General features: G+C 45.5%; 1 protein-coding gene across 1 annotated transcript in view; it reads right to left on the bottom strand.

Annotated features, from left to right (window-relative positions):
• Positions 1 to 23,330, bottom strand: part of fbxl17 (F-box and leucine-rich repeat protein 17) — a 173,992-nt gene that overhangs the window by 18,075 nt on the left and 132,587 nt on the right. The window lies entirely within an intron of this gene.

Here is a 23,330-nt window from a genome sequence, read left to right as displayed (position 1 = left end):
TTTTTTTTATCTGCAGGCCTGCGTCACCCACCAACACCCATTGAACACTTTCTGGCACAATAACACAATCTTCACAATAACATTGCGATTAGACCAGGAATACAAACACAGAGCAATAGAGAGACAGAGGGAGTGAAAGACAAAGAGAGAAAGAGAGGAGCGTCACGGAACTATTTTGAGAGAGACGACCGCATTGGATGATGGCGGCCATTTCGAAAAAATTAAACTGGTGCTAACAAACAAAAACATTGAGAATAGGTCAACTGCATTAAATAGGACTTGAATCGCCGTCATGTCAAGTTTAGTCATTAAAAACAGTGGCGTAATTCTAGTGGCTCTGGGGGCTAGTATATTAAAGCAGGTCAACTCGAGGTCGGGTCGAGGACACATGGACACACTTCCCCTCCTAAGAGACGCTTGACGGGTTTTGATGCCGAGCGTGGATTAGTCCCTGATCAAGTGGACAAGTGTTTCGCTAATGACCATTCCGGCATGTGGTTGAAGGGAGCCAGCAACGCAATGCAAAGCCTGAAGCACACGCAGAAGTTTGGAGGTCAGGGGGGTCAAGTGCATACAAACTGTGGGAGGGTGCGAGTTATTGATCCAGCAAACTGGATTATAGCTCGGAAGAACGGAGTGGGCTAGCACAGACACGTACCACAGACACACACACACACACACGCACACACACACACACACAGAACCCCAAGGGGATCAAAGTAGACTCAAGTATTCAGTCCAAACACATAGGCCATGAATAAGTCAAAACATGCGGTGAGCTTTGCAGTCTCTTTGCCGGGTCTAAAATAAAGAACAACAGACAGACAGACAGACAGACAATCAAACAACAACTTAATCCAACAAACAAAAGAAGCAAACACACGATGAAGCCAATAAAGATAGAGACAAACAGAGGCACCTCTCAAAACGGAAAAGTTAAGATTTTAAGCGACCGTTTCAACTGATTGTTCCTACTGATGTTTACATTTTTCGAACTGAGGGGACTGAGGGGGGGGGGCGCCGTCAACACACAGCTGCCATCAAACAGCTGCCCACCGTACATCAGCGGCTTGACTGACTGGCGCTTGTTTCCCCCATTAGAACAGATCTAAATCTCACAAATGAATTAAGGCGGAACAGTAAGCCTGCTCTGGCCGCTTAAGGCATTACCCCGCACCATAACCCTAACCCTTGCATTAACTTCTATTAACGTTTGGGAGTGCTGAGGCTGAAAGGCAGCCTATTTAAAGGTATTGTATACTCTGGACCAGTCAGCAGCCTCGGATGGAGGGCCGCTCGATAGAGCGTGATGGCCAATTAGCCCTCATGTACACTAATGGCCCGCATTAAATAGCCCAGACGCTGGACTCAGAGCTGCTGCTGTTTTGGGGCGTTTTTTCCCTTCACAACTGGAAGTGCCGTGTACAAAAGCCAGGCCGTTTTGGTTAAAGGGTGCCGGCGTCCAGTGTGCAGCGGTAACGGCAAACTTCGAGGTAAGGGTAATCAGACACGGCCATTTTGAGAAACTTCAACGTCTTCATGTGTGTGCGTAGGTGACGGCGAGCCATTGGTTAAAATGGCAGCGATCGTTAAACACCTGACGTCTTCACACATGTGGCCTTCATTGCCTCTAAACAACCCGAGAAAGCCACCCAAGGCTGTCTGAGAGCGGGGCGCGGAAGGCGCGGAGCGGTTCTCATGCCGCATTTTTCCTAAGAACCGTCCGTCACACTAATAGGGTGGGAATGTTGCGCAGGGAGCAAATGCAAATGCCCCTTAAAATATGGCCTCCTCATCTATTATATATATTTAAACTGTCACAACTCATGCCAGCTCACGCACATGTCCAAACAAACACGGCACTGAATGGAGCGGCCACCGCACCGCACCATGTGCGTGCAGACACTCACTCACGCGCACACACACACACACACGCGCGCGCGCGCACACACACGCGTGGACAGACTCTGCAGAACCTGTGCGCCCTTCCACATCTCCCTTCGCAATCACTTCTCAACCGTAATTAATCAAAGCTCGTTGCTTTCTGCCGCGAGTTATGCCTGTCACACCTCCTTCTCACTCTTTCATCATCCCTCGCTCCGTAAAGAGCCACACGGCGGAGGGTATCGGCCCCGTGAGGCGCGCGCGGGGGGGGGGGGGGGAGCGGCCGATATGACACGACGTCGGCGGGAAAAGTAGCGGGCGCACTTTAAATTATACTGACGTGCAGATTTATCACTGTTTAACTTGTCCAAAGTGTCTCCTCTTGTTGCCGCAGATCTGACTGTCGAGTCGAGCCTGGAACTCCGCGGGGGAGGGGGGAGGGGGGGAGGGGGGATGGGGGGGGGGAGTCCCGGGTACCAGCCCGGCACCGGTTCAGCACTCACAAGGCTTGTTTAAACCGAAAAACCATGGCGACCATGGCGGAGCTCTTCAGCACCGTTCACAATGCTGTCTAAGGTCAGTGCTGCCAATGGTTCATTGATACTACACGAGTTGACCTTTAGTGGAGACTTTTAGTCTAGATATGACGGCAGGAGGGGGTGGCGGCTGTTTTGGTTTTATGCAACAACAAAAAAATGGAATCGTTCTGTGTTCAATCAGCAACGTTTACACGCTTTTTCCTTTGCAGCCGACGCCCATCGCATCTAAAGCGACGTAGAGGGAAGCCAAACGCAGGTCATTAGGGTGTATGTAGGGGTGAGGCGTCACACTAACAGATGGAGTGGCTAGGAGTTAAACACACCTAGCGACTAAGCTCTCTCATGTTAAAAAAAGACTCCTTGGGCCAAAGAAAATCAAGTGTGGTTCACAAAGAACAGAGTACCACTCACCCAGCCATCCACCCACAGACACACACACACCACACACACACACACACACGTGCACACCTGCCCCAAACCCGCCCACGCACACACACACACACACACACGAGTGCAATATACGTGAACACACATATACAGCGGCAGCAGCCCAGACTCCTGGTCAGATTGTACATGATGGATGTAGCAGAAAGCTGGATCACACAGGCCGGAGCCCTGGGGGGACGCGGGAGGAAAAGGTGGAAGGGTAATGAAATAAAGGCAGAGCGGTGCGGGGCCCGACGAGCGACAAAGGCCAGGGCTGACGCTGAGAGGTACTCTCTAAAAAGGCTTACATATATATATATATGAAGGAAAGAAAAGAAAAAGAAAAACAGCAAGAGAGAAAGTGAGGCAAGTGTGGGAGGAAGAGAGGAAGAAGAGAAAAAATACCAAGGAGTGTGGGGGGGGGGGGAAAAAAGACAAACTGGGGGGGAAATAAAAGAGCAGACTTGCAGAGAAGGGTGGGATATAGTTGTTTTTTTCCACTGCCTCCGGGGCAGGTATAGGGAGACAGAGCATGTGGTCGCTGTGAACCCTATGGGGGAGGATGGATAGAGACGGACCAGGTGAGGGGGGGAGGAAAAGAGGGAGAGAGAGAGAGAGAGAGAGAGAGGGAGGGAGAGAGAGAGAGAGAGAGAAAAAGGGGGAGAGGGATCGAGAGGGCAAGCGAGAGGGAGAGCGATGGAGAGGGCGGGCGAGAGAGAAAGGGACGGTAGTACTAGCACTGTGTTGTGCTGGTTGACAGGGGGTCTGCTGCTAGATGGATGGGCCCCTGCCATTGAGAAGGTCAGACCTCATTTGCGCCAGACCTTTTACATTTGGTGAAACATTGGCCCGGCGGACGCACTGTCAGTAGCAATCCCTGCCATTGGAAAAACAGGGATAGCGCGTCGGAAAAATTGTAACTCCATGCGGAATCGCTGCTGCTCTTCTTCCGGCTACCGGTAAGCTAAGCGTCACAGAACACCTCCCATCGCCCCATCATGTCCACCAGGCTGGGTGGAGGGTGATGTCTCTGTTGTGAGTCTATTTCCAGCCGTACAGCTGCACACACCCCCCCCCCCCCCCCACTGCCCATTTCCCCTGACTCAGTCTAACCGCCCTGCCTTACACCCCCTCCCGTTCCCCTCTTCCTCTGGTTACCACCGTAGGAAGATACAGCAGGAGAGGATGGATGGAAAACTGCTGTTTGTTTGTTTCTATGTTTAAGACAAATTGAATAATAAGGGTTATGAGGGTAATCAAATCAACCGTGGAGACAAAGCCGCTGTCATTGTGAGCTTATGAGTGCCTGCAAATACTGTACCGGTGAAGGTCAACAAAGGCAGACATTATTAAATGTGCTTGCCTGGGTGTGTGTGTGTGTAAGGTAGAAAAATCTATTAGGAATCAATTACAATGATATACATCCACTACATATTCAAACATCCACGAGGCACTACTGATCATTATGATAATGCCGTTAATTAAAAAAGGAGTAAATACACGTTGGTACTAATGCTCATATTGTTGGTCTAGGGTAAACAAATGCATGCATGCTTTCTCATTGTAATTTCATTATATAATTGCTTGAATGTACGCTTCTGGACAACCGCAGCTATGGGCATAACCAATCTTCCCGGAGCTCCTGTGGCCTTCTCGACAACACTACAGCTCAAGGGGTAATCCATCTGCTCTGCAGGGATATGTACGCGAGCCAGTTATTCACGCGGTAGCTGCTAACACCAGGGTAGAGTGCATTTCTGATGAGCCCAGCATCTCATTTGTGTAAGAGGATCAATGTTTAGCTTTGTAATATAATGTGTGTGCATTTTCAGGTGAATGGCCACTTTTGACGAGACATTTTTCTGTGTCCATCTGAAACCTAATACATTCAATGGAAAATATAGACGTGCTCCAGTAGCAGTTTATCGCAAAAGGGGCATTGATCCAAATACAATACATAACTGTTTTTTCTTATTCTTTTAACAGTGGCAAAATGTCTTATATGATCTGCAACATAGTACTCTACGCCATTTTATCACTGCTACTCAAATAAGACATTTAGAGAACACAGTTGCCAAATCCTATGTACTTGACTGTACACACACAGTGTATAGGTCACAGAGCTCCGTCTGGGCAGCGGTGGATGTTGATGTCTGTCTGCCTGCTCGGTAGAGGGTTAGGCTTCTCGGACAGTTATACTATATAATGCCAGTGTCTGGGACAGTGTTTCACGGCAGTACTAGCTTAAACAAAAGCATCCGAAATTGTCTTGGGTCGTCACCATGGGGATAACACTTCCCCCTCCTTCCTAGAACTTTTAGCCTAAAACTCATTTTTTGTTTTGTCTCATGTTATTCGAATTCAGGCTGAAACAGCGGGTTAACTTACACTTTAAAGAGAGGTCTATAGCTTTTGCTGCTGAGAGTAGACACACACCGAGCCAGGACGCTCACCTGGCTGGTCTCCAAGGAGTTCCTATAAAATAAGGCTACCATTAGTGCTCCAGATATGCAATCCACTAGCATCTTGTAAGCCCCGCGGTCGAGGGGGGTGGGGGGGGGGGGGGACCCACTGAGGTGAAGTGCTGTCCACACTTTCCAAACGGTGAAGAGAAGAAGCTTTATCTGACCGCATTTCAATGTGGTTTTAAAACACACACACACAGATCCCCATCGCACTCCCTCATACCAGTCCCCCGGAGAAGCGTCAAACCACGTTCCCTTTCACTCATAAGGTGAGGAGGGGGGGGGGGCGGAGGCAGGGGGGGGGGGTAAAATGAGTTGGCACGACTTCAAGTCGATGCTTCAGCTCTGTCGGCCTTAATCAAAAACAAAAGATCCCCGCTTCTTAGGTTCTCAGAGAGAAAAGAACACAGCGGGACCTGTTAACAATGCATTGTCCCGGATCAAAGCCACGCCGCCCGCCTGAAGGTAACGAGGATTCTAACACACACACACACACACACACACACACACACACACACACACACACACACACACACACACACACACACACACACACACACACACACACACAAGGGCACACTAATGAGTTCGCGAGGCAAAAGTGGTTGTTTGATCAAGGGGGGCCGAGGTGTGGTCTTTGAAGCCAATGCTGGGTGTTGGGGGTGTTCCCCGGGGTGGGATGGGTGTCCTGTGCGGACGGTAAGCGGCAGGGGTCCCCTGTGACCGAGCCCCGATACTCTGATGCTAATCGCTACAACAGGCTAGTCGGTGCATCTCTCTGGCGCCGTGCGCCCTCGCCGTGTTTACATTGGTGCTCGCTCACATGACATTACTCATTAGAGCGGCCGGCGGGGGGAGACAAATGGAGCGAAACCGCCATGTCATGCGTCTGGGCAAACATCATATTTCGTGGTCTTTCAGTCTTTCTTTCCGTTTTTTTCCGGCCACAAACTCATTCCTGACAGGCAACAAAAGACAAAAAAATAATAATAAACGCCTCAGTGTTTGACATTTTCAGTTTCTCTCTGTCCGGAGCAAATCACTCGCACGCCCATCTACCAATGTGTTTTTACAGCCCATTAAACAACAAAACACAAGAAAAAAAACGGCACGTTTGTTGACGCATACTGGGCTACGTTTTTCCCCAAAGGTGGTTTCGCAAATCCAAATAAACCACCTTGGTTGGCCAAGCAAAGTGACGAAAAGGGCGCTTATCAGCGGTAAGAAACATCCTTCCTCTTGGCTTGAAACATTGTCGCCCTGCGTCACTGATTGCTGCGATGTGGCCCCCTGGCACTTAACATAAGCGTGGGAGGAAAAATGGCAAAAACAGTGGTAGAGACAAGCAACAGAGAAAATTCAGTCAATTAAAAGATTAAATAACTGCCATGGAGTTTACGAGATGGTTCTTCGACCCACGACTGCATGCACTGAAAATAAAATCAAATAGATAAAATCCGCTGATGGCCTCGAGGCAAAGCACAAAGACCCCATCTTTACAAGTCCAACCAGATGGAAAGGGAACGCTATTTTTGTGCCCATATTAAGATTAAGTCATTAACAAAGCTCTACATTATGATCGGGGTTATCTGGTTCAAAATCAGAAAGCAGTAAGAAATCTCGGGTGTGATTTGGGCTACAAGAGACTACAGAGAGCCCAGATAACAAAGACTTGGCCACAATATTCCTCCAACAACATTTTTCCTTCTTATGGACGAGACATTGTGACCTCTGAGGTCAAGCTAACATATCTCCAGCTGGAGGCGTTATCCAGCCACGATGCTGATGTCTGATAATGTCTTCCATTGCATCACACAACCCTCTCTGAGCAACGTCTGGTAGCATTAGCCCAGGCTAAACCTATGGGCTGCCATATCACACACAGACCCCTTGAGCCAAAATCAATAGCTGGTGATGGAAATAGAGGCCACTTGTCATTGGCCCCCTGATCTGCCAATCATCATCCTCCTTGTTCTCCAGCTACAGCCACACAACTTGGCTGAAGGACTGGTCATTAGATAGTCCCTGAAAGGGACAATTATCTGACATATGGATGGATGCTTACTTTAAAGAAATATTTTGGTGGAGCTATGAAAGTTGGTGTGTGACAAACTCGCAACACAATATTTACAATATTATATGCATAATTATATATTATAAAACACAAAATAACTTAGCCCAAAGAACAATATTATAGAAATAATACAATATTAATACATATGTATACAACATGAGCATTATTAAACACCCAGAAAAATGTAACTACATGACAACATTGGAGATTGGGTGATGATTTGTACCATAATTAATTCCAGGGGACCTTTTAGTGTTGAAAGTTGAAATGGTGTGAGACAGACACATACATTTTTATAGGTTTAACCAACAATGTGCAACACATACTTCCAATAAACACATTCAAAAGATAAGCATAAACATGGGCCAAAATAAATGCATTTCACTACAACACTACCTTTGCAAACACCAAGTGCCATCTATGCATACGGCACCGCGATGTATGTTTACGGTGAGAAGCTTGCTACGTGCCACAACACAATCCCAGATGGTCGGGAGTTGGTACCAAAACGACAACAACAACAATAGGCTAAATACAGCCAGCAGCCCTTTCCCAGACGCAATAGCACTTTCTACATCACCATTAGGATAATCCAATTAGGGCAAACAAGGCTTGAACAGGCACAGCAACCACTAGAGAGGCATTATGTGCACGAAATCTTCACAGTAACCCTTAAAAGGCAGAGTTGGCTCCTCTGTATGCATGTCAGACACACACGTGCACCTGTGTGACTGCATACATACATATATACAGATATATTAAGCTTTCCACCTCTGTCACTACAAAACCCATTACCATAAAGGCTCTTAATTAACATGCATGCCGATTATAATGTCATGTTTCAAAATGGCCACCCATCTGTCTTCCTGTCATTCTCACTGTCACACAAATGCACTGGACTACACACACACACGCACACACATACACACCTTGACATAATGTCTTTATTTTTTTTTGGGACTGAGAGAAGCGAGAGAGGAGGGAGATAGAGATAGATAGAGAGAGGAGGGGACTAGGGGTGTACAATATTTCATCATTGAACTCTCAACCATGTATCTATAAAATTGCATATACAGTAAAAAACATATTTGCCACAAATGTTTTGAAACAGATAAAATAACTTTATATGCACATCATTATATGTACCGGCTGTTCCAAAAGCATGAAAAACCTACTATCTACCTCGTAACATAATGTTATGTGCATGTATATGTATTTGTACGTGTACGTGTATGAGCGTGTACATGTGTGTACATGTATGTGCATGTGTGCTTGTGTGTGTATCAGTGTGTGTGTGTGTGTGTGTGTGTGTCTGTATGTGCATGTGCGCTTGTGTGTGTATCAGTGTGTGTGTGTGTGTGTGTGTGTATCAGTGTGTGTGTATCAGTGTGTATGTGTGTGTGCCGTAGCCAAGGCCGACACTGTACCCGTTGAAGTGGAGGAAAGCCACCGATGACAACAATGCAGAGTCTGCTTTGGTGATAGACATTGCTTTGTGAAGCTGTGCAGGTTCACCATACCGCATGGATCCATGCATTCGGGAATGAAACAGGGAGCTGATAGTCAAAGGTTCATCCTTATTTGTGACTTTAAAATGATTTGAGTGAAGGTTCTTGAAGCTAAAGAAGCTAATTTGTCATAAGTGCTAGCCTGTGTGCTTAAATAAATGCTGTCCTGTGTATTTTTCCAGAAGCTATGCCATCGACGTCCAACCCCAAAGTAGCCATTCCAATGCAGAGCAACAATTTCCTCCCTATTAACTGCGTTGAGATTGCAAATGGAAATATTGACTACGTTACAGTCCATAAAGAACAATATCCAGAGACCAACAGCAAACTTGGTGGTTAGTTCAGCTGAATCCTCCCGGGCACAAGCATATAGCGAAGGCAAGGTCTATAAGTGTGATTTTGGAAAGCTGTGGTGTATACTGTGTGTGTTTGTTTAAGACTCTCGTGGGTTCCTATGTAGGTGAATAATATGGCAGAAAGGTAATTTTGACCTTGCACCAGCTGTTTCCTTGCCAACCTGGAAGTCTGAAAGGCAGTCTTTGTCTGATTATCGCGTGCTTTTTAGAGCCTGGCAGCGAGCACACACCCTTGAGTCCAAAACCCGGCAACCAATAATTATTTGGAAGGAAATAAAAGGAAAAAATAAATAGTTAACATTTTGCAGATACTATCAATGAAACTGAAACTTTTACTCGTTTTAGGGGTGAGATAGGAGCAGTATTAAAGTAGGTATACTTTATTGCAGCCCCTTAAAAAAAAAAAAGTATTGGCACTGGGTTGTATACCAGAGTCATTGTGTGTGTGTATATATATCTTTTTTTATTTTCTTTATTCTTATTATTTTCAAATGTAAAAATATAAAGGCCTTTTGGGTAAGATGTATGATTTCCTAGGGTCAACAGCTTTTATTTCATTTTAACACAGCTAAATATCACGCTTCAGTTACTAAACACCATCACAAACACACACAGCCAACACACACACATCCAGAACAAGACAGTGCTAGCAATACCAGTGTGTGCGTGTGCGTGTGTGTGTGTGTGTGTGTGTGTGTGTGTGTGTGTGTGTGTGTGTGTGCGTGTGTGCGTGTGTGTGCATGTGCGCGTGTGCGCTGTTCGAAATCGCTGAAGCACAAACAGGAAGCAACAGAATGTTCTGGCTGCACAAACTGCCCGCATCTGAGGCAGGCTGCTCTATCAGAGGAGAACACTCTCCAAACACACCTCTTTATCCACTCCCACCTGCTCACTTGATTATTCTTCATTTGCTCTGTCTCTCTCCCTCTGCCTCTACCTACCGCTCCCTTTCCTTCTCTGGTATATCCACGGGGCCTACTGCCAAACACATCCTCAAGACATTGTCCCTGGTCTCTGAAAGGCCTTGAAAAAATACGGAGAAGCCCTGCATGTAGATGACCCACAGGGCGCCACACACACACACACACACACACACTCCTCCACATATGCCACGATATGTTGGCTCACAGCGCCAGAATGCCCTTTCACGTTATCTCTTCACCTGTCCACACACACACACACACGCACGCACACACAAACACACACACACACTCCTCATTCCTGCGTTGTGGCATCGGGCATATAATTGAGGGCTTACAGTATGCTCCCCTCGTGTTAAGCCGATCTATCTGCCGGGCCACACACTGCTCTCACAAACTAGCCTAGCATCTGATCAGCGACGCTCCGTAAATGAGGCTTTCCAGGAGGGAAGGATAGCGCTACAATGACAGAGAGAGAGGAGAGGAGAGCGATTGCAATATGGAGAAGTAGGCGGGGGAGCAGGCGGTGACTTGAATACTAATACAAGCACCATGATTGAGATGATTGGAATAATGCAAGGCTAAAATAACGCTGCATCTTTATGAAAGTTTCCTGATTGCAGCCATAGCAATCCTATCATTATTACAGACGGTAGAATGATTAGACATGACTTAGACATTTTGTTCAGTATCAACTATTGATGGCCAACTTTCCTATCGGAGTCCAGTATGAAACAAGCCTGGCCATCCAAGCGTCTCAGATGTAGCGTGGAGCGCCCTGTGTTCACGTGAACTCTTCGCCTCAGCTCCGACCCAATTAAAGTTGATGTGCGGTTTCGTCACAACAAGGGAACAATGGCTGACACAGAGTTCTGCCAGCAGATGTGCTCACAGTATGTTTAGGTGCCAGGGCACCATAGAAAGATTTCTAAGTTCTAGACAATCATAGCTTTGTAGCAACGCAAACAATACTGAACAGAACTCAAAGTCAGTTGGAAGAATTCAGGGAACTCTTTGTGTGTGTGGGCCTGGGTGTTTGTGTGCTAGAGACAGTGTGTGTGTCTGTGGTTGTGTGTGTGCATGCAAGCCTTTAAGAGACAAGCGATTGCATATATTGTTTTTGTTTATGTGTTTTCATAGGCTGGTAATTAACCAAATGACTGAGATCCTCACAGTTCAGCACATTTCTGTCTGGATCATAGCTAGTGTTGTAAGAACACTCATCAATCAGTACATTTAGGGTGCCATAATATTTTATTATGATTATTTTGTTGCGGATGGGGAAGAGAATATAATATAATAGAATACTTTAATTTGTTCCAAAGTATGTGTGTGTGTGTGTGTGTGTGTGTGTGTGTGTGTGATGTCTACCATAGTTCACCCCTCTATTTAAGAGATGTGCCTCAGACATATTGATTATTTCATCCTCCAGCTTTTTCATCCTTCCAAACAATAAGAGACAGCTTGTTAACAACAGAAATCTTTCCCCTGGGATTCCAGCCATATTTCTTCATCCCATCTAAATACTAAAGCGGATGTGTGGAATGACTTTAATGCTTGGAATGGCATCGTTATCACCTGAGGCACTACACATTTCTATGAGAGTATTGTGCAATGGTAGAGCATATCAAAGTTACAAAGATCTTAACTATTTTAATATGAAAACTGCAGTGCTCACAAAGATACAATGTCACATGATACAACCACAAAATAGAAATATTGAATATGCATCACAAAGTAAAAATCATGATCATATTGCAGTTTGGTATAAAAACTTTGTTGACCATATAAAAATGAAAGTCTGCTTATAGGATGTGATCAAATAAACCCACTGGTCCAAATTCTATAGGGAGCTTTTAGGATACACAACCAAAGTATTTGCAGGGTTTACCACACTGGCTGAATCCCTGTGCGAGGTGAGGATCTACACACTCTACACACTAGACACACACACACACACACACACACACACACACGGTTAAATTAATTAATCTGCAGCTAATTACATCGAATGGAGGCTAAAGAGCCGTAACGACCTGGCTTTAGCCTCTGCTGCCGCTGGAACATAGGAGACGGTAGCTGACCCGTTTGACATCTGCTGTTAAGTTAAAGTTTCTTCTGTATACATGACCATTAGCCCTTGACTGAAAGACAGACGGCGCGTCTGTCAAACAACCGCATGTGATAAGAAAAACACAGCATGAAAAGGAGACGGGATATGGAGACAGAATTATAGGGGGAGAAAAATGATGAGAGAGGGGAGGAGAGGATTAGGGAATAAGTCGAGAAAAAACACGAATAAGTCAAAAAGTGCGTATTCAGAAAACAAAAGTGACCTTTGGAAATAAATAGATTTAGCATTAACACACTGTTTGGATCGCCCCGTGTGCGGAGGAATCCTATGGCGCTAAAGACAGAGGGGTGCGGTTTTGGACCGCGGCCACCAAGGTGAAATAAGCCATTAATACGACAGGAGGTAAATGACAGGTCAAAGGTTAGAGCCAGCAGGAGGAAATGACATCGGCAGGAGTTATGAATAAACAGTGGGGGATAATCACACAATACAAAGGTTGACCTTGCGGAGGATTAGCACCGGCATAATCTCTCAAATATAAAGATGTAGAAAATGAGGTGCAAGTGAGAGTGACCTTCAAATACAAAAGAAAGGCTTTGTTGTGTTCACCGGCATGCAAACGTATTTCACTTTATACAAGAGGGAAAAATGAGAACCTACCAAAATAAATAAGATAGGAAATGTGTCATTTTAAATACATAGATTAGTTTGGCCTAAAATGAGGCCTAAAATGGACATCCTGTCCATTTTAGGCCTCCTTTAAAGCACTAACGGCGTCTTATCTTCCTTATGACGGCATTTCAGAAAGTAGAATCGATTCCCCAATTTAGCCTGGTCCTGTGAGAACTATTATCAATAATGCATAATACTTTTCCCATTTCAAGAATAAAGCGTATTTGTGTCTTCTTCTTCCTGAAGTTCCTCATTGTATTTTCTGTGCATGTTCAGGATTGAAGGAATGTCATTGTAGAAAAGGTGTAACAATGTAAAGCACCTCATTCCCATGATGCAGTGTGACTCCTCCACCTATAAATTTGCACAACACAAAGACCTGTGTCGACACTTTCAACGGGGCTCCCCATCTCAGTCTGTATCGAGTGCATGCAGGGGCCAAGCCTGTTAGTGCAAGCGCTTGTAATTGTAAAAACAAAACATAATTCCACACCGTTTAGACGGATGAAGTGACACGTCTAGACAAATTACTGTGAAATCCAGATATTTGTTATGGGAATGACATCATTTGATGGCACAAGTTTAAAGTATCCAATGTCCAGAGAGAATTTGGAGGATTTTGTCCGAAACAATTTGGAGGCTTTTCCCAGACTGCATTGTATATTCAGGTCCATAATCACATTTCTACATAATTGTGGCATGGACACAGACATGAGGAGACTGCTTTTCTACTCAAACACTTGTTCAAACATCCACAAAAGACATGGGCTTTATGCGAACATGCTGGAGGTCTCCATAAACAATCATAACACAGATGTCAGGGGGGGGGAGAGAGAGAGAGAGAGAGAGAGAGAGAGAGAGAGAGAGAGACCAACCCAATACACTAAGTATGAAAGGAAGTAAAAATGGGGGTAACATTGGGGGAATAATTTCCCAAAGGGGTCTTCCTCTGCACCTTGTCAGTGTCAGAACATGCTGGTGTTCACAGAGAACATGGAGCTCCCAGTGGGGAGTGTTTCCTCTATTAGACACCTTCCTCAGCCCTCACCCCATCAGCGCATGCCCACACTCCCACCACCCACAGCACTCCATTCACACCCGAGAGGAGAGGCGCTTCACAGGAATGATAGGTAGAGAGAAGAAAAAACAGAGTGATCAGTTAAAGGCCAGAGAGAGAGAGAGAGAGAGAGCAAGAGAGAGAGAGAACCAGAGCCAGAGCAAGAGAGAGAAAACTAGAGCGCAGTAGGATACCATGGAGAGAGTTAGAGAAAGAGGGGGAGAGCAATAGGACGTCATGAAGAGAGAGGGAGTGAAAAATGTACACTGGAGGGAGAGGAAAAAATGCATTACAGAAATAGAAAGCAGAAGGTCTAATCATTATTGCAATAGCAAGAGATTTTACACCTGTCCACCGGCTATATAGCCGTTTCAGAAGCAATAGTACTGTGCTTATGTTGCAGCCTCAAGAGAAATGCTTGTCATACACAAACACACACACACAAACACACACCTTTGGACCTTACAGCACACCAAATGGGAAAACACAATGGCTCTTGTATAAACAAAAACCTCATAGCCAGCATAACAGGCGCATCACAGGCAGGCAAACGCAAACACAAACACACACACACACACACACACACACACACACACACACACACACACACACACACAGCTCGACATTACGGAGCCTCTGAGACACACTGAGAATATGCTGCTATTATAAGTTTAAGGCAAGGGTAGGATGAGAGAGAGAGAGATAGAGAGAGAGAGCCTGTATTGAGAATTTATATGGAATTTTCCTAAACACATATGGGCTCTATGATCATTTAAGCTATTGCTATAATAGGCTGACCAGAGCTTTGGTATGGTCCCAGAAACAAACATATTCTTACATGACATTTAATCCTGCCCTCTCCCTCTGTCCCAAGCACGCACGCACAAACACGCACGCACACCCATAAACATTAATCTCCTTGGCCTTCCTTTTCACAAGCCTTGGCCCTAAATGGTAGCGACTCAGTCATCTTTTCCAGAAGTTAAATATCTGAACGCTGAAACATGATAGCATGAGTGACAGCAGATATGAGCGTCGGTAAGCTGCACAGCATACCCACAGTGTGTGCGGATGAATGTGCTCATTCATATACTCATTTCTGTCCTAGTACACGCCAGTGTCTGTGGACTTGGGTTCCGTCTGTCTCTGCGTGTGTGTGTGTGTGTGTGTGTGTGTGTATGTGCATCTGCGTGTGTGTGTGTGTGTGTGTGTACGTGCATCTGCATCTGTGTGTGTGTGTGTGTGTGTGTGTGTGTGTGTGTGTGTGTGTGTACATGCATCTGCGTGTGTGTGTGTGTGTGTGTGTGTGTGTGTGTGTGTGTGCGTGTGTGCGTGTGCGTGTGTGCGTGTCTTTGTGGGCCTCTGTGTGTCTGGAGCAGCAGCATAGCGTCGCACAAATGTGTGTGGCAAACGGAAAGACAGCGTAAAGCCCTGGCCCTCTCAGCTTAAGCCCATCGCTTTTCCCCTTCATAAGGCAAACAGTGGATAGACCACAGGGCTTAGCTAGGGAAAGAGGAGGATGGGACAATATATGGAAACTAATTCAATTTCAGCCCCTGTGCGCTGCGCCGCAATCTGCAAAAAGCACCATTGGCTCTTTCACGGAAATGGAAATGGAGACTTGTAGACTGAAATACACTCGACCCGACAGACTGTGTGGAGATTGTAATTCTGTCGAAGCGTCGTCCGCTGCATATATAGTCGAACAGCAGTCATCTGGTTTAATGCCTCTTTTCCCTTTGCATGGAGGATCCAGGCCAGACGCTCAACCTAAAACCCCATTCTGGTCACACTTTCCTAATCAACCGCATGATCCCTCACCCAGAACAGTGGATGAAAGTTTGGAGCGTACAATAGGGGAGGCAGGAAGTTTGGCCACGCTCCAGACCACAACCGTTCCAGAGGTTCCTCAGGACTCACTCTTAAGCTGAATCTTCCCCCCCCCCCCCCCCCCCCTTCTTTATGCTATGCCAGACACGGTTCTGATATGGTTTCTCTCTCACCGCGCGGTCTTCTGTTGTTTAAAGAACGACCCACGTGCGTGTTTATCCTCGGTCAAAGAAGCTGTAGCGGTTAACTCTAGCGTCTCTGATCGGTGTACGTTATTGACCGTTTTTTTTAGAAATAATTGAAACTAAAGAAATGTGCTTGTAAAAATAAAATACATTCAACGGGAAACATGGCCACTTCAAAATGGCATGGCTAACACCAGGGTCGGAAAATGTTACTTTTGTGCTTTTTACCTGTCAAATCTAAGAGGTAAAATCTACCGGCCAGCCAATTGTTTTTATATGCAACAAAGAATCCTTTTACACCTGCAAAAGCGATCCGCCACTGGCGTGATTCACTTTGGATGGTAGCCTTATTGTATTCGATGCACCATAACATTAACTATGTGGGTCACCATGAGCGCGTGCGGAACAGATCCCCAGGACCCCGGTGTGCGTGGGAGCAGCAGCAGCAGAGCGGGTATCCAGACCGGGGTAAGGTGTAATGCAGGATGCTATCTTTCCCCCGCGGCTCAGCCACTCTCATTGATTTGCAGAGATAATAACCCGCTTTATGAGCTCTTAACCTCGTCATGTCCACTGGCGCACTGCAACATATGCCGTTCTCTCTCCCTCGTCTCTGCCCCTCTCCGTCTCTCCCTCTCTCCCCCCTTTCTGGATTCCCCTCAAGGAGAGAACATGGCCTCGGCATGTGTCCCCTGTAGCTGCTGTTTGTACGGAACATTGCTCCCTCTGCGGCAGGGGTCATGGCGTGGGCCAGACTCTGGTTCCTTAAGCTAAACCAGATTCACAGTGGGAGCGGCGTGCACAACACTGTGCTAATTCACTCATCAACTCTGGCTTTAATGACGTGAGTGACGTTAAAGAGAGAATAAACATGAATAAATAAATAATGATGATGGTGGTTGTGGTGGTGGTGATGACAACAACCCTATCAACGACAAACGACTTGAAGTGGCCGGTGTCATTAGCAGGCAATTAGATTGCCAAAGAGGGTTCTCAATTGATCGTTTTGGAATATCTGCTTGATTAATCAATGGTTCAGTGGATACAGTGCTGAGACATAGCGGCTTCTAGCAGTTACCAGAGATGAGCTAAAGTAACGCGAAAAAAATGATGCGAATATGCGCCCATGTGAATAGAGCAATGTTCACATTCAAGTCTTTTTTTGGAAGAAAAATAACATCTAAAGAGCTTTTGTCTATGCACATGCGCAAACAAAATAACACACACACACACACCAATGCGATTGACTTGCTTCCCCCGGCAACGTTTGTAAATCTGCCATTTTGCTCTTAGCATTTTAATCTGGTGCTTTTGGACTTTCATTATTTACTTACTGAACAGCGGACAAAGAGAACCAAACAAGCTATTACACTATCTAAGTTTACATCACATTATGCTCCACAGCACTTACACCACGGAGCTCCAGCACTCAGCAAACAAGACGGAACGCTAATATATACACACACATACACACACACACACACACACACACACACACACACACACACACACAGAAACTGTTATACACACACAAACAAACAATAACAAAGAGAGGCGGATGAAGACAGGGAAAAGATATAAATATACTGAAGGGATAAACAGTAAGGAAGAGCGAGAGGGAGGGAGAGACAGAAATAAAGAGAGAGAGAGAGAGAGAGAGCCAGCGGGAGAGATAGATGGGGGGCGAGCAAGTGAGAACGTGCAAGAGAGAAAGAGCGAGAGAGTGAGATTAAAGGAGTAGAGAGAGCAAGAGAGAGAGAGAAAACGAGTGTATAATACATCAAGACGGTGTGGCGAGGCCCTTTTACACTTTCCGCCGTGCCATCGTGTCGGGTTAACGTCAAACATTTCCCCCTATCAATATGTGCCTAGTATTATGTGATTGCACGCTGGATTTATAGTGGGGTTAACGTCAAACATTTCCCCCTATCAATATGTGCCTAGTATTATGTGATTGCACGCTGGATTTATAGTGGCAAGCTAATGGAAAGGGGAGCAAAGTTCCATTAGGCAATCTAAAAAGGCTCACCAGTGCAGACCATCATGGCCTTGGAACCTCCCCATGCAGGCCTTTAATGAAGGGATGCTCCCACACAACCACACCACTAAACGGACCAAAGTCATACAGAAAAGATACGGTTTCAGGTGCTCATTTCACCATAATGTCATTTAACCATAACGTCTTTTTTTTCTGCATTGCTATTGCCTCATTATTATCGGTAGCGACAGCCTTTCATCGACACCTCTAAAGAACGGGGGTCATCAGTGAGAACGCATTAACTGGGGCATGAGAACATACATTTGAGCCCTCCACAAAAGACGTGTATGAAAGAGGGCAGAGAAACACATAAGCCTCTTTCCCACACACAGTCGCACCCGTGAACGTTCTGGCAGGTTACTGTGTTGTGGTCATGGCAGCGCACAAGTCCATCTGGTAATCTGCAGGGACCAGACCCAGTGAGATGCCTAACCGTGTTCGGAGCTCACACCAGTGTGAGCTGGAATAAAAAATGCGGTAAACTTTCCGGGCAGAGAAGTTGTTTGGACGCGTTTGAACAGGGATAAGCAAAGTCTGTAATTAATTTACTTTCACAAAATATTTCCCGAGAAACAAATGAAAGGCCATGAGGTCTCACTTGTAAATGGCAGGAAGTGGTTTGTTATGGTCCCATCTGAACCTCAGCAAACATAATTTGTGGGCCTTCATGTCTCCCACGTTTAGCTCTTTTAATGCACATTGGTTGACCAATGGGCATGAGTAATATGCTGATATTAAAGATGTTAATAAGCACCTATAACGCTATCCAAACACTCGGCTGCAAATTAAATGACCACCGAAAAATCCATGACTTCCTTGTGAAAAAAAACATTACACAAACTACAAAATGATAAGCCGCTAAATTAAACCCCACATGTATATCAATGAGATAAAATAAATATAAAGGATCAAGATCCCCAACAACTTCATGCACTTATTTGAAACCGAAAATCATTTATACAACTTTGACCTTGTTCCTGCTGTCCTTCTGCTATTACAGCTGTGAAAATGGTCTACTATGTTTTCACTTGCAACAGTCACGTTCTGTTTTTCCCCGATTACACACACACACACACACACACACACACACACACACACACACACACACACACACACACACAAACACACACCTCTCCACATGTGCAAAGGCGTCCACACACTCAGACCTTTGTGGCTCCGCTCAAAGAGAGGAGCGATGGATCTCCATCTATCAACGTTCAACACGTTTAGGGTAAGCCACCCGAGATGAAAGGTGGCTCTGAAAGACGGATGGAGCCGCGGATGAGAGTGGAAAAGAAAGCAGGAAAGGTCGTCATCTGGGAAGGAGGCGAGATGGACTTTGAGTGATTAAGGAAGGAAAAAGGGGGAAAAACAGGGAGGGGGGGTCGGGGAAGGAACTGAAAGGGGTGTGGGAATATTAACAATGAAAAAATATGCTACATAGATTATGCATGGTGCTGTGTATGAGCACATTTGTGAGCAGAAGCATTCAGGCACAGACACACACACACACACACACACACACACAGAAAGAGGAACAATAATGAAGTAACACAAAGCAACTAACTCATAACCATTGGCTCCTTTGGAAAACAAAATGGTCGATAACACCAGCCCAGCTCTGTGGGACAAGGACCTTGTTGTCATCGTTCTCTTTCAATAGCTCAGCTCAAGGTCACCTGTTCACTGTCCACACACACACACACACACATCATGACACAAACATAGCAACCCACTCACCAGCACGACAGCCAGTATCTTGTATTCACACATAAGTACACGGGAGGAAGGGACTGAGTGAGAGGGGGAATGAAAGAGGTTGCATTAGCATATGTGGTCTGGTGCTTCTCTTTTGAGCCTCTGCATGTAGCAGGTGGGCTGCCCGGGACAAGATAAGCGCACGGAGATACACATGCCTACTTGGGAGCACAAGTGCAGATAACAACATTTAACAAAAGTCACACACACACACACACACACACACACACACACACACACACACACACACACACACACACACACACACACACACACACACACACACACACACACACACACACACACACACACACACACACACACACACACAAAACATAAGAAGATGAGAAAGAGAGGAGGGGAACCCTGTCCATCCAGGTGTGTAGGGAGCCTACGGTCTGAAGGGCCGGTTGTGTACGTGTCACTCCACTGTGAAGGCCCCGGATCTGATTAGCACTGGGAGAGAGGCCCCCCGCTCTTTCTCATCGGGCTCGTCTTTCAGAGTCCTGCTCAGAGCCGCTTTCATTCTGCCGAGGCGCCGGGACAACGGGGCTGCAGGCCACACAGACGGAGCACCGGCTCTTCTCATTCGCTGGAACTAATTGACGCCTCACAAAGAGTGATCGGTAAAAGGTGCACGCCGAAACTTTGCGCGTCCCTTAATCTAAATTGAACAAAGATATGGGCGTTGCAGACAGATGTACTTTATACACTAGCTCAAACCATTTGTTTAGACCGATTTTGTTGCTGTTTAACACACGGGGAAAGAAAGTGTGTCCGTCTTCCTGTTCAACTTTTCGATGAGGCTTCACTTTTTGTCGAACCACTGGTACAATTTAATTTGGCAGCATCTGAAACCGTCAATACTGAACAAAGCAGGAACAGCCATTGGTGTCTATGTGCAGATTGGAAAAATATCGTCACAAAACAGTCGGTTCTTGATAAAACCCAGATCGAGGTGGTTCGAGTGGTTCACCGGGTACCATATAGGCACAGTCCTGAACGCAGCGACCCGGGTTCGAATCCTGCCTATGGTCATTTACTGCATGTCCTCCCCTCTATCTCCCATACCTTCCTCTCCATCTCACTATAATAAACAATACAAATGGGAGAGAAAAAACATTTTTTTTTTAAATACCTAGATCGAGAGTTTCCAACGTTTCAACCAGGTGCAAATATATGTGTAATGGTTCTCTTTAGGGAAATACAATTACTGTATTATTTGACTATTATTTGTTTGAATGAGTTATTTGTAAATTCCAGGCAGGGCTAATGTACCCAATTTAAGGGAAACGCTTCATACCTAAAGGAAATGAAGATGGATGCAAAGCCATCGTGGCTCTTTAAAATATATGTATGTACACAAAAATGTTGCATTCCTAAGCAAAAGAAAATAGATAAATAAATAGGCAAATAAAATAAATAACACTAGACAGAAAAAAAACTGCTACAAAATGAAGCAAAACACAAGAAAACACAAGACCCATAATAACTTCATGTACTGCGACCTCCCAATCACAAACACAATATCTGTTACCAGGGTGGCCTTTCACCTCAATATCCACCCAGTCGAGATGGAGAATCAGGAAACATGGAGGACAATACGGAGCAGAGAGACGCCTCACGTTGTGCGACATGTCGCTGGGCCAAGGGAACAACCGTGGCATGTGTATAGTTTTCAATTACATTTGGAAGGAAACAAATGTGTGTGTGTGTGTGTGTGTGTGTGTGTGTGTGTGTGTGTGTGTGTGTGTGTGTGTGTGTGGAAAACTTGGGGGAAAAAACAAACATCTCCCCACATTCCCAGATAGGTTCAGCTAATCCCCATGTTATGTATTTATTTGTTGCTATTAAGTCATTGTGTTTATTGTTGTTTTTTTTGTATTCATTTAGCTATTCAGCTATATATATTTACTTTTATGGATATAAAATATAAACAGCTTAATGTCATCAGAAATATAATAGGCTGTTGAAAGTGTTACAATATGTGTTTGTGTGTGAGAGTGTGAGCGATACACTAGAAGTGATCACATACAGAACTGTGGTATGGTCTTCACTGCTTGCTCGGTCAGGCCAAACTAAGCAAATTACACCTAAAACATACTTTAACACACGATAATAACTGGAGACATGACAGCATAGTCGACGATGTTCCGTGGAAGCGGTCCTCCCGTCGATGCACAGTGCCAGGGGTGTTTGTGTGGTGGTGGTCCAATGTAACATGACATTAACGGTGCGTTCTCACCAAAAGCACAGAGAATATTCTACTCGCGTCACTCGTGCAAGGTCGCAGACTCTTCTCGCGTGGTTGATTCGGCATCAAGCAAAACTTGCACCAAAGCTCCAATATTTAAACTCAAGCGAACACGCAAATGAGCCGAATTTGCGCGACTATAATTTACCATGAACCGTGTCATTCACGCCGCACCATTCGGGCCATTCGCTCCGCATCTATTTGCGTCTTTGCATTGTCTCTGTATGCATTCACGTTGCGCCAAGAATTGGCTTATTTTTTGGTGTGAATGCACAGTAAGAGGCTTCTGCTGAGGCCTTGTTGAAGCACTCTATCAGCGCTTTCAGAATGACGCTGTGCTCATCAGTTTGCCACAGCCTTTTACTTACTAATTATTTTTTGTCCATGGAATGGCCTCAACACCCCGGGCACCTGTGTAAAATTAGATTTTAGCAAACTCCCTAATGCCTCTTCTCCGAATGTCTCTCATCCTGTTTGCCGGTCTGTCTGTCTGTTTCTCCCGGCAGTATTTTGGTCCTAAAAGCTCCTGGTTACATCACACAGGCAAACCGGATAGAAAACAGAACACTCACATGTGAAAGGCTTGTGGATATCTCGAATGCATTCACCGAAGCCATTAATAAAAAATAATTAGCCACCGAGATGGACGGAAAAAAATCCAGCGGCCAGCTTGGCAGATGTAAAATCTCATTTCTGTTATTCAATTTATCAGAGAGAGAAACAGGAAATTCACAAATCATTCTGTTAGGGCAAGGAGCTGCTGCAGCAGCATGCATCTCCATCACAGCGGAACACACACACACACACACACACACACACACACACACACACACACACACACACACACACACACACACACACACACACACACACACACACACACACACACACACACACACACACACACACACACACACAGTAGATGCCCATAAAGGTCATTAGCAAAGAAAGAAGATATTAGCAATTCTTCTTGGTCAAAGTGGTCACACAGAGATAGAGAGAGAGAGAGAGAGAGGAACAGAGAGAGACCGAGAGAGAGACCGAGCGAGACAGAGAGCTTGTTGGGGGTAACATACATTTGTGGTCTAATGTGCTGTTGTGATCTTAAGGTCATCAATCAATCACAGTTCCCACACCCTCACACATAAACACACACACACACACACACACAAACTGCCCCCTCACCACACACACACACACACAGTTGTGCAACATATTGCATATTTACCACTGAAAAAGGAACACACACAGAACAGCACAGTCTGCTGTGTAAGAATAGAACCGAATACA

This window comes from Micromesistius poutassou, assembly GCF_964030765.1.
Source record: "Micromesistius poutassou genome assembly, chromosome: 5".
In the NCBI taxonomy this organism is placed as follows: domain Eukaryota; kingdom Metazoa; phylum Chordata; class Actinopteri; order Gadiformes; family Gadidae; genus Micromesistius; species Micromesistius poutassou.
Note: the sequence above shows the minus strand (reverse complement) of the source record. Positions and strands in the feature narration are given on the sequence as shown.